We start from the raw sequence: 12,258 nt of genomic DNA, 5'->3' as shown, positions 1-12,258 counted from the left end.
GCGAAATCACACAGCTGTGCATGTGGCACGTGGTTTTTTTGTAGATAGTTTTAAACATATAGAGAAAATCGGTCTACCTCACGGCACCGAAAGTCAAAAGATCGAAAAAGCAAATATCGATAGGCAAAGATCGAAAGATCTTAAGTCGAAAGATTAAAAAAAAGGGTGCACGGTAAACGGTACTATGTATATATAATATATATCAGTGGCCTGCGGTGAAATTATCTCTCTTTTTGTCATACAGCCTTGTTTAAAGTGCGTGCGCAGGATACGGGAGGAAAAGCCTGTTCCTCTTGTATCCTGCTTGCGCAAATTAAGTGAGGATGTACGACGGGGGAAGAGAAAGTTTTACCGCACGCCACTGATATATATACTAACCGTTTTTCATGTGTATGCATGGTAAACGAACATTTTCGATTTTTTGACTGTAGGTGACGGTCACCCAGAAAAGATCTGACGTTCGTGGCACGAATGCATGGCACACGGTGTAACGCGTCGTCTCAAAACGATACTTTCGATCTATGTCGTTTAAATTGTATGATAGTATTTATCCTTGCTTGGACCATTTTCGGTATAATTGTATCCTTGCTTGGCAGTGATCGATACCGAATGTGGGATACACCGTTATCAATCACTGTTATCGATCACGCTATCGATTTTTTTCGCGCGTTTAAAAGTATCTAAAAAAATCATGTGCCACGTTCCTTGCTGTGTGTTTTCGCCCCAAGTGGGATATGGGGGTGTTTTTTTTTAGATACTTTAAAACATGCGAAAAAAACGCAGCACCCCTAGCCCATATGCATGGTACACAGTCCCAAAAATCACCCCCTGGAGTGATTTCAGTGATATTTTATCCTTGCTTGACAGTGATCGATAACGGTGAATCTCATATTTGAAGAAACTTAGGAGAAACTTGTCGGTTGCATATTGATATGCATACACGTGCGACCTCCCAAACGTATGCATTCTGCACGTGCAACTACACCCGAATTCGGTTTGGAGAACACCCATTGTTTACGGTCACAGTGGGAAGCTGGAGCAAAATATGAAGGACGTGACGTCGTCCCATACTTCGCTCTTATTGACGCATTTTAGAGTTTGGTTCTGTCATATGGAGTCTCAGTCAAGCTAAATTCCTTCTCTTAATTGAAAAATAGTACAAAAGTTTCTCCTATACCTACATACAAAAATATACATGAAAAAGTATGGGTATTATCTGTTTCCCACGGGTTTTCTCCAATGTAACTTAACGCACAAAACACACTGAGAGGCACGCAGCACGTGTTTTTTTTCTTTTAGTCCTCGGGTTCCCAATAGGGATTGCATTACTACATAACGGTTTACCGGTAAATCGGCAAAATTTCGCCATCGGTAAATTCTAAAATTTAGCGGTATTTACCCGTAACTATTTTATCGTGTACAAGCATATTATTGCATAATATTACATTAAAAAGCGATGCAAATGGCGTATTGTGGATTAGGTTGTCTGGAATTTGTTTATTTTAAATGTGGTAAATTCAAAATTCACTGGCAGCACAGCCTAGCCAAATCATAATAAATGCGATTACACGGTTGTTTCAATTGTGATCAAAACTTTCAAATGATCCAAACATTAAAAAATTAAATATGATTGGTAAAAAATTAAAAAATAAAATATATTTATGACTAAGAATTTACTTTAGTGCTTTTATATGACATTATTCGAGGTAGGATAGCCAAGGTGCCGCTCATTGTTCCATTGTTGTAAATCCTTTGTAAAAAAGGTTCGGCAAACCTTTAACAATGCATTTACAACATTCGAACAATACACGGCCCCCTCAGGGTCCGTCCGGTGACCAGACATTATTCGCCTGAGATTTATTTTTAATTATTCACGATTGAATCTAGGTTAACGTTTTTAGGAAGTAACCACATACAGTTTTATACCGGTAGTAGGAAAAATCATTTACCGTTTACCGGTTTATGAAATTCGACGTGAAATTGCAATCCCTAGTACCCAGCCAGGGAAGGGCGTTCCCACTTCATTGTTAATTCGTACGATCTTATTACATCGATAAGTTTCTCCTAGATTTCTTCAAATATGGAAATCGCCGTTATCGATCACTCAAACGTATGTATGTAATAACAAGGATAAAATATCACCGAAAACACTCGGCAGAAAAGATTATGCGTGCAAGCATTTTTTTTTACATGTGCAAAACTATCTTAAAAAAACGCGCACTGCGTGCCTCTCAGTGTGTTTTCGTCCTAAGGCTTTGAATCTTCGAAAAGGACTGTTCCCGTTTCAAATACATCGTTGGGGTATTAAAGGAAAGTACGGACAACCCTTCGATTTTACCGGAGCTCAAATTTTTGACAGTCTCTTTTTAGCAAGTTGTCTAGTTCCTCAACGTGATAGGGTAGCGTCTGGACCTGTCTGACTGTCGGGTTGAGGAATTGCTTCGTGAGATTCAACACGAGTTTATTTGAATTAAAGTTGAATGAATAATATTTTATTGTTTACACTATCACTGTTTGTTGTTGACACATTGGGGTAACCCGTCAGGTCACAGCGGTCACTAATTGTTATTGTTATTATTTTTTATGCATTAATAGTAGCAATAAATAAATACATTCGCCCCTCACCGGTACGCCAGCAACTTTTGAATTAATTGAACATGCAAAAAAAATATTTGACTCACATAATTCACAGCTTAAAAAGGTGTGACCTTGCACGCATTTGCGTGACACGTGTCACGATGCACGAAAGGTTACGGACGATTCAGATCTCTTGGTAGGTATAATTAAATGGCAGCCCTGGTGGCATTTTTGTTAAAAAAAACTCAAATCATCGATTTTTTTTTTGTTACCAATTTCGTCCATAAATAGTGTTTGTAAAATTATTTTTATTGTACGCTTCGAAAGAGAAATCAATGAGACTCGCCCGTAAGACGACGGAGTCAATACGCGACTCATGAGTGAGTCGCTGGCGTACAGAGTTTAAAGAGAGGTTAACATAAATAATTTCTGGGGTTCTAGGACACATACCCCCGGTCAAAACCCCCTGGACATTAATCCCCTCGTCAGGGATAAAAATATTTTATAAAAATTGACAGTCAGTATCAATGCTAATTATTTCAGCCAGAAAAATACAGATTCAGTAATACAGATATTATTAATCAGATTCTTTATAAATAATCAATAATAAAAAATCAGTAATCAATAATAATAATTCAAAATATACAAAACTCCAAAATCAATTGTATTTTAATCTCATTTTCTTTTCCTTTTCTCGATTTTTACAAATTCCATCAAAATATTTAAAATATAATAATAATATAACGATAATATATACTTCTATTAAAATTTACTTTCAATAACCACCTAACTGGTGACTAAAAGTCTTTTAAATTGATATTATTCTATTCACTACAGTAAATTGAAATTAAATATTGTATATAAATTGAAATTCAATAGGCTCTACCACAATCAATTTATTCTTATTCATTACTTTACTTTATTATCAATTATTTATTAGTATTTTTAAACAATTTTTATCCCTGGCGGGGGTTATTTGCACAGGGGGTTAATGTCAAAGGGTTTTTGGCCGGGTACATGTCCGGATATCCATTTTGTTGGAATGTTGACAACTGGAATGCGCTGCTATTACTCGACACGTTCGGGCAGTTTTGACAAGTCCGGACATTACTAGACATTACTACATGGCTCACTTGTTAATATGAGCCGGACTTGTATCCTCCCCCCAGATTCATAATAAACACAATCTTTGTGTGTGCGCAAGTAGAACGCAATACTGCGCACGTGATATCGAAATGTCAAAAATTTCAAACTCCCAAAACAAGTTTTCCCACGACTACATTAACATTTTCGTTTGCGCAATTTTCATTTTCGTTTTTACACGTTTACTATTTTTACAAGAGTTTTATTGGATTCACTCTGTTAAATCCTGCCCGTCAAAATTTTATGATTTCATTTTGAACCACTTCTACTCTTTAGATCGCTTCGACACTTTACAGACATACGGGGATCAAATGTCAATAAAACAGGCAAACGTCTCCGACATGACGCTAGAGGAATTTAATAATTTAATGCTTTCGAACAAATTGGTCACGAGTTTGAGTCCCACTGGTTGCTGCTTGCCAGACCTCGGTTTGTGACTTCCAGCTCGATCGTTTCTAATTTATCTGAATTTCATTGAAACGGTTCCTGCAAAATTGGCACCCCTGTCCCATCTCTCTCGCACATTTCAAGTTATTAAGTATGTCGATGTTTCGCTGGTTGTTTTTAAAAATCCTGTGAATTTCTCCCCAAATGTTTCTGTGTATGTTTATCGCATTTGTCTTGTATAAATGCTTGTGTGCAATGTTTGACCATAGACGTCGTGTGTAATATAAAAATATATAATAATTATGTGTTTATACAATTGATATTTCTTGATCTGTATTTTACACTCGTTGCATTGGAGCGATCTCTAAGACGGGTGTACATTTATTTATTTATTTCATAGAACATGAACAGTCACCTCTACAGATCGCTCCAAAGCGACGTGTACACTAAAAAATAAACATCAGAACTCAAATAAACATCCAGTGATATCTATGGAGAAATTTTTGCAGCATTTTATTATACAAATTGACGGACCTCACGACGCTGAAAAGAGATGCCAACTTACAGGAACCGTTTCAATGAAAATCAGAAAAATTGGCATACTCTGATAGGAAAAGATAGACCCGGAGTCACAAACCAAGGTCTCGCCAGCAGCGGGACTCTAGTGGGATTCGAACCCGTGACCACTCTGCTCGAAAACATAATATAATAAGCATTAGTCCACGCCGCTGGTTAGCAGGTACATGATCGATTGAATAAAAATAAAATCTTACAGATCGACGCAAAAACAGCCGACTATTCAAACGCGGCTTTCTACAGCCTCTTCACAACTCAATTCAAGTGTAAAAATTTACTTTTTTCACTAGGAACAGTATGAGATGAAACCCAACCAAACTTTCGGCAAAGTTCTCAAAAGTAAGAGCAGAGTTCCAAACGCAGCAGCTCTTGAGACTTTTATGACATTTCGACACTACATACACACACACACACACACACACACACACACACACACAACAAAGACGACTTTATTCAAATGCCACTACATTTGCCCTGCACTTTGAAACGAAATGAGAAAAGGGCGATGAACGTGGGTATTTTGGAATGCCAATTTATGGGAACCGTTTTAATGAAAATCAGCAAACATTTGCAGAAAAAATGGAAAACTCTGATAGGAAACGATCGACCTGGAGTCACAAACCAAGGTCTGGCCAGTAGCGGAACTCTAGTGGGATTCTAACCCGTGATCACTCTGCTCGAAAGCTATCCAAAAGAATCTCGAAAGCTAGAAATACTATTCAAACGCGACTTTCTACCGCCCATTCACAACTCAATTCAATAGTGTTAAAAGATACTTTTTTCACTCGGAACAGTACGAGATGAAACCCAACGAAACTTTCGGCCAAACTCTCAAAAGCAGGAGCAAGTTTCAAACGCAGCAACACTTTAAGACTTTTATGACATTTCGACACTACACTCACACATAACAAAGACGACTTTATTCAAATGCCACCACATTTGCCCTGCACTTTAAAACGAAATGAGAAAAAAGGGCGATGAACGTGGGAGTATTGGAATGCCAATTTACAGGAACCGTTTCAATGAAAATCAGCAAACATTGGCAGAAAAATTGGCAAACTCTGATAGGATCGACCTGGAGTCACAAACAAAGGTCTGGCCAATAGCGGAACTCTAGTAGGATTCTAATCCGGGACCACTCCATCAAAAAGAATCTCGAAAGCCAGAAATACTATTCAAACGCGGCTTTCTACATCCCCTTCACAACTTAATTCAACAATGTTAAAAGTTACTTTTTTCACTCGGAACAGTACGAGATGAAGCCCAACCACAAACTTTCGGCAAAACTCTCAAACACAACAGCACTTTTATGACATTTCAACACTACATACACACACAGAACACGACTTTATTCAAATGCCACTACATTTGCCGTGCACTTTGAAACGAAACGAGAAAAAGGCGATGAGCGTGGGAGTATTGCTCATATGGTCCGAGACGAGTTTTACTTAATATTTGGCAACAGGGTCCTTGATCTGGATGAATCGAGTTTGGGCAACGTGTAGGACACAGACTACATTTTCAAATTTTTACCATTTCGAATAGTTCGGATAAATCTCTCGAGCTGCCACTGCAGAGCTGCCGAGCTACCGACGCCGAGCCCGGTGGTTCACCGGAGCAAACTAGTCGGACAAAAACCGTGGGAGACGAGAGAAAGCAAACGCACCTAGAGCGTGCTGCATCCACGTAATTTCATTTCCATCATTGTCCGCGTTTTCAGCCGTTTAGAAAATGAACGACAAAGCCTAGAAAACACAACAAGATCAAGAGTAACATATGTACGTGCATACATATAACAAACATGTGTTAGTTAGCGTCGATGACGAGTGTAAGTATAGATTGTTGTAAATATAAATGGAGCGTGAACCGTTTGCGAGACAATGGACGTTAGGATTAACCCTTTGAGTGTTGACGTCTTTTCTGTTGAAAGCCCGCCACGCTGAGAATTGCGCCAACACTTGTATAGAAATAGGTACGATTTAACTGTACATTGAGAAAAATACTTTGTATATTAAAAAAAAACGTTTGTGCATTAACCTTTCCACCGTGTACGACTACTATACATGTCCTAGCGAACATGCCCTCAGCGCGTGATACACGCATAGATGTCTTGGAAGTTCCAACCTGTATAAGAGCCGTCTATTGTGTTAAAATTTTATAACTTGGTTGAAAATATTACTAAATGTATACTTTACCAAATTCAATAGATGGCAGTAGTCAAAAAAAATTCAATATAGGCTAAAATAATTTATAAAATATTACAACCTATATTAATAGTCGAAAACGCGATAGCAAAATCCACAAAAAAGCAGCCGCGTACAGGGCATGTTCGCTAAATTTGGTGACGCGGGCAAAGGGTTAAACAATCTCGTATTGTGCATCGAATAAAATATTTTGGCCTAACCGAACCTAACCAAATCACAAACAAATAAAACCTAACCAATACTTTGTATCTTAAAAAAATGTTTGTGCATTAAAAATTTGCATTATTTTCGGTGCATTAAACAATCTCGTATTGTGCATCGAATGAAATATTTTACAACGAAAAAATCGATTTGAGCATTAGAATAGATACAAAAAGTGGCAACGTTGCAGTCTTCCGCTATTGACAACTGTCAACTGTCAAAAGTGTTTACTTGTGTTTCTCACTAGTGAAATTATAATCTCACCAGTGAAATGTAATCTTAAATAAATAAAAACAACCCTAACTTAACCTAACCTAACCAAACCATAAATAAATAAAACCTAACCAATACTTTGTATCTTAAAAAAATGTTTGTGCATTAAAAATATGTATTATTTTCGGTGCATTAAAAATCTCGTATTGTGCATCGAATAAAATATTTTGGCATTATAAAGTGACCGTTAAAAAATATGAAACGATCATTCGAAAAAATTGATTTCAGCATTAAAATAGATACAAAAAGTGGCAACGTTGCAGTTTTTCGCTATTGACAATTACTGTCAACTGTCAAAAGTATTTACTTTTGTTTACGTATTACGTATGAATATGAATGATGACGTCAGGTCGTACGTAGAGTCGAAGCCGAGGTCGTAGGTGTCGAAGGTCGCAAGCCGAAGAGTAAAAAATAAGGAATCCAGTTCAGTAGAGAGAAGCGTTGGTCATTGTGATACACATTTAAGTAGCAAACATCAAAGTTTCTAATGCAATATGTATCCGTCATTTAGAAATGCACCCAATGTACAATTTTTTTTTAAATGCACATTTATTTAATAAAGTGGACGTTAAAATTGTTCCCTTTAGAAATTCAATAGAAAGCAGGTATAAAAATTGTAGCTAATCCAAAAAAACCCTAGATAACTACCGCCGAGCATGTCGTGTTTTGTACAGGTGTGTTTAGACTTTAATACATCTTGCAACAATATAAAACAATCAAAATAAGTATTAATTAATGTATTTTTCCAAAACTAGTTCCATCTTCTTCATTGTTTTTAAAATGTAATGCTCACAATCTAAAATACTCAGCAGTTCGGGATATCCATCCGGAAATTCTGCCATGGATATAAATTCAGAAATTCCGGTGTGAACCAGTCTTTATAAACGTTGACACAGATTACACGACCCATGTTCAATGCTACAATGGAAAGGCTTGGCGGGTAGTATTCTTGTTTACTTTGTACATGCTCAAAATACAACGCCTATCGGCGTTTTTCAGGCGCACGAACTTGTTGGCAAACCGCCGATCGGAGTTGGTCAACATTCAAAGGGTTAACCCTTCGAGTGCCTCGGATAGTTCCCAGCAAATACGAGGTGTATACTGTAAAACACACAGCATGTAAATAAACGCACGTCAAAGGTCACGTCGCGAAACCTCACCGATACAAGGTGAAACATTTCGATAGTGCAACGGATCGATGCGAATCATCGACGGAAATAAAACGCCACTATGATGACGTCACACCGTCAAAAACCCAAAAATCATCGAGTCCAAACGACCGGCATTACGGAACAGCTGTTGACTGCATATCCATGCACGGTACGTAATACGTACATATACGCGGTGCAAAAACCGGTTACTTTCCGGATTGCCCTTACAAGGCCGCGTCAAAAACCACCCGAGAGCGGTGTCTCCGCTCCGTAAGGTCCTAAGGTCCCAATTACGCATTCGACGGGGAATTGCATTGTTTAGTGCGATTGCATTCCACATACATAGGTATGTATGCATCACTATCATGCGAGAAATATGAAGTGTACACGTGCGACCGTATGGGGAGCCCCAAAAACGGGCGTGTAACCGTTTTCCGTCAGAATTCATTTAATGTGTGACATTGTTCTGGCATTACGTAGTTTGACAGTGAACGATCAAAAGTTGACAGGTTCGCGTGTCGTCTCTCTGCTGAAACGTGTTTCGGATTATCGTATACTATCCAGCAGATCACGTAAACAACGTTTCTGTTCATACGGAGTTTGGACTAGTGGTTAGCATATCATGCTTTCGAGCAGAGTGGTCACGGGTTCGACTCCCACTAGAGTCCCGCTGGACTAGGGTTGCCAGATGATAATTTGATAAAGGAGGGCAGATGGGTCTAAAAAGGAGGATTTTCTGTAAAAAAGGAGGACATTCAGAAATTAAACGAATTTTTTATATTATATTACATTATTTTAATCGTATTTGGCTGAGCTGCCAATTTTGGAAAGAAGTTCTTGGTTTTTTAACAAATAATTATAAAAATCTTCACATGTCATGTTTTTGAAGTTGTATTGAGTAAGAATTAAAGATTTAACTGACTGCACACTTAGTCTATTCCTCTCTTTGCTCCACTGAGTATTAATTAGTAAAAAAACTCTTTCCACGTTTGCGTTATGTGCGCTTATACAAAAATAAAACTCGCAGATCTTGAGCAGTTCTGAGAAACATTCAATGCTTTTAACACTTTTGAAGTAGATTGTCCACTGCTCGTGCAACTTCAAATCATAATATGCTTCATCTTCATCTGATTTTGATTTAAGAAATGAAATCAAGTTACAAAATTGATCGTGTAGCTTAACATCGGCAATCTCTACACCCTTTTTCGCCTCCCGCCAGTCCCGCCCGATGTTTAGCAAAAAGGAGGACTTACAGTAGGTAAGGGAGGACAAAACATGGAAAAGGAGGACATGTCCTCCTTTTGGATACCATCTGGCAACCCTACGCTGGACAGACTTTGGTTTGTGACTTCAGGTCGATCGTTTCCTATCAGAGTTTGCCAATTTGTCTGATTTTCATTTAAACGGTTCCTGTAAATTGGCATCCAAATACTCCCACGCTAATCACCTTTTTCTCATTTCGTTTCAAAGTGCAGGGCAAATGTAGTGGCATTTGAATAAAGTCGTATGTTGAAATGTCATAAAAATCTTAAGAGCTGCTACGTTTGGAACTCTGATCTTCCTTTTGAGAGTTTTGTCGATTGTTTTTCAAATAAATGCGAAATCAAAATCGGGAGCTAAATAGCGTTAAAACTGCATGAAAAATTCGCCTCATCATTCTCCCAAAAGGGCGAAGAAAATCATCAAAGCTTTGTAAGCATCAAATTCATGTCGAGTGGGCGTAATGAGCATACATAATAAAAGTAACAATTCAAAATGGACGATTCGAACAATCAAACCCCAGTAGTCATTCTATTAAGCAAATTGACGATATGTATCAAAACAACGATACACCTACAATTAAATCCTACAAACGTCACCATAAGTAATAGTGATTAGAATCGGATTTGGACCGGAACAGAAAAAAAAGTCATAAACGCCACCACTTAACCACTTTAGTCAATACGGTCTATTTTAGATCAATTGCGCAAATTACACACACAGATACACACATATCAAACAATACGACCATTGGAAAGAAAACAAGAGTACTATTACACCCACGCGCATACCGGACACGCAATCAAAAACTAAACACAGCAAAAATACTCATTACATCGAAAGTGATGTAAACGAAAACAATAAAAAAATATATATATGAACATGAACAAAATTTAAATTTAACAAAAAAATGTGCAAATTTGATATGCAATCGAGTTAGAAATAACATTTAATTTTGTAATAGTGCAATCTATCACCCGGTTCGCCTATCGTAGATATCGCTACTTACAATAATCATATTGTATTAGTTATAACTGAAAACTATAGGGCGGATGGTCATTAAGGCAATGGCAAGTGTTCACAATCAATGTTCCAACAGAACTGAAAGCAAGCTGTTGTAAAAATAAAAGGTTTTCGACGAAGTCAACAATAGCAAAACCATTTTACTCTTATTAGCCTCTGTAGTTTAGTAATAAACTGTAAATGGGATACCAAATATGCTCTTTGCACAGAAAATTGTTCACTTGGTCATTAAGTTGTTCACATGGTCATGTTCAAGTTCAAAATAGTCAACCATGGTTTGTTGCTCTCTTGCTTTGTATAGTAATGGAGTGGTCTATTGTTATTATCTTAAAAGAATCAAGTCAACGCTTAAGTCTAGTAATAACTAAAGGCCGGCGCATCACGGTGCCGACCTGCGCACCATTGTTCATTTTTATGGTAAACCTTTTTTTATTTGCTCCCTAGCTTTGTAGTTTGCCCTGTTTCCTGGAAAATAGCCCCAAAACACCCTCTTTCCTGGGAAAAGAACGCTCTACCGCGTAAGACTGGTAATAACTAAAGGGAGGATAGGAAGCGTGCTTTTTCCAGAAATCGGGGCGTTTTGGGTCTATTTACAAATCTAGAGTGCAAAAAAAAGGTTCTTCACAAAATTTAACAAAGCACAGCGAACAATTAACAATGAACGGCACGCTTCCGATCCTACCTCTAGTAATAACCATATTCATTAGGGCAATGGCAAGTAACAATAAACGTTCCAATAGAGCTGAAAACAAAAGAAAACTTGTAAAAAGGGTTTCCGACGAATTCAACAATACCGAAAGCATTTTGCACTAATTAATCTCCGTAGTTTAGTAATAAACTGTACATGGGATATCCATTAGGGCAATACCAAATACGCGTGTCAAAGAACAAGCGAAAAATGAGTTTTTCTACGAAGTTAACAATATGAAAGGATTTTTGCCCCGAGGAGTATCCGTAGTAAAAACTAATCCAACGGTACGCGACAACTGGGCGATGGTCATCTGGGCGCTTTTAAGACTTTACTTAACTTTGGACATCTCCAAAACAAATACTTTTTTACTCCGGTTTTTATATCGTATCGGATGGCATATCATGTATCTAATAGCGTTACCACAAACTAATAAACGGAATTGAGATTGGATTTAATAATAATATCACATATACATATTATTATTAAATTCGTTTTAAACAGCGACATTACTCGGTGGTTAGCATATAACGCTAACAAACGAGGGGGTCACGGGTTCGAAACCTGATCCAGTGTTGCCGGCCAGACCTTGGATATATGCGACTCCAGGGCGATCGTTTCCTATCAGAGTTTTCCAATTTTTCCAAAGATTTCATTTTGGATTTCACCTATCCCATTTGTCACCATTGTTTGAATTTAATTTCAAATTCATAATAATATTGAAAATTAATACATAGTACATATGTAGGTACACAGTTGGCCATAGGTGTCACTT

Source organism: Arctopsyche grandis, chromosome 8, assembly GCF_051622035.1.
Source record: "Arctopsyche grandis isolate Sample6627 chromosome 8, ASM5162203v2, whole genome shotgun sequence".
NCBI classification, from domain to species: Eukaryota; Metazoa; Arthropoda; class Insecta; order Trichoptera; family Hydropsychidae; genus Arctopsyche; species Arctopsyche grandis.
The sequence above is the reverse complement of the archived record's forward strand: the minus strand, read 5'-3'. Positions refer to the sequence as shown.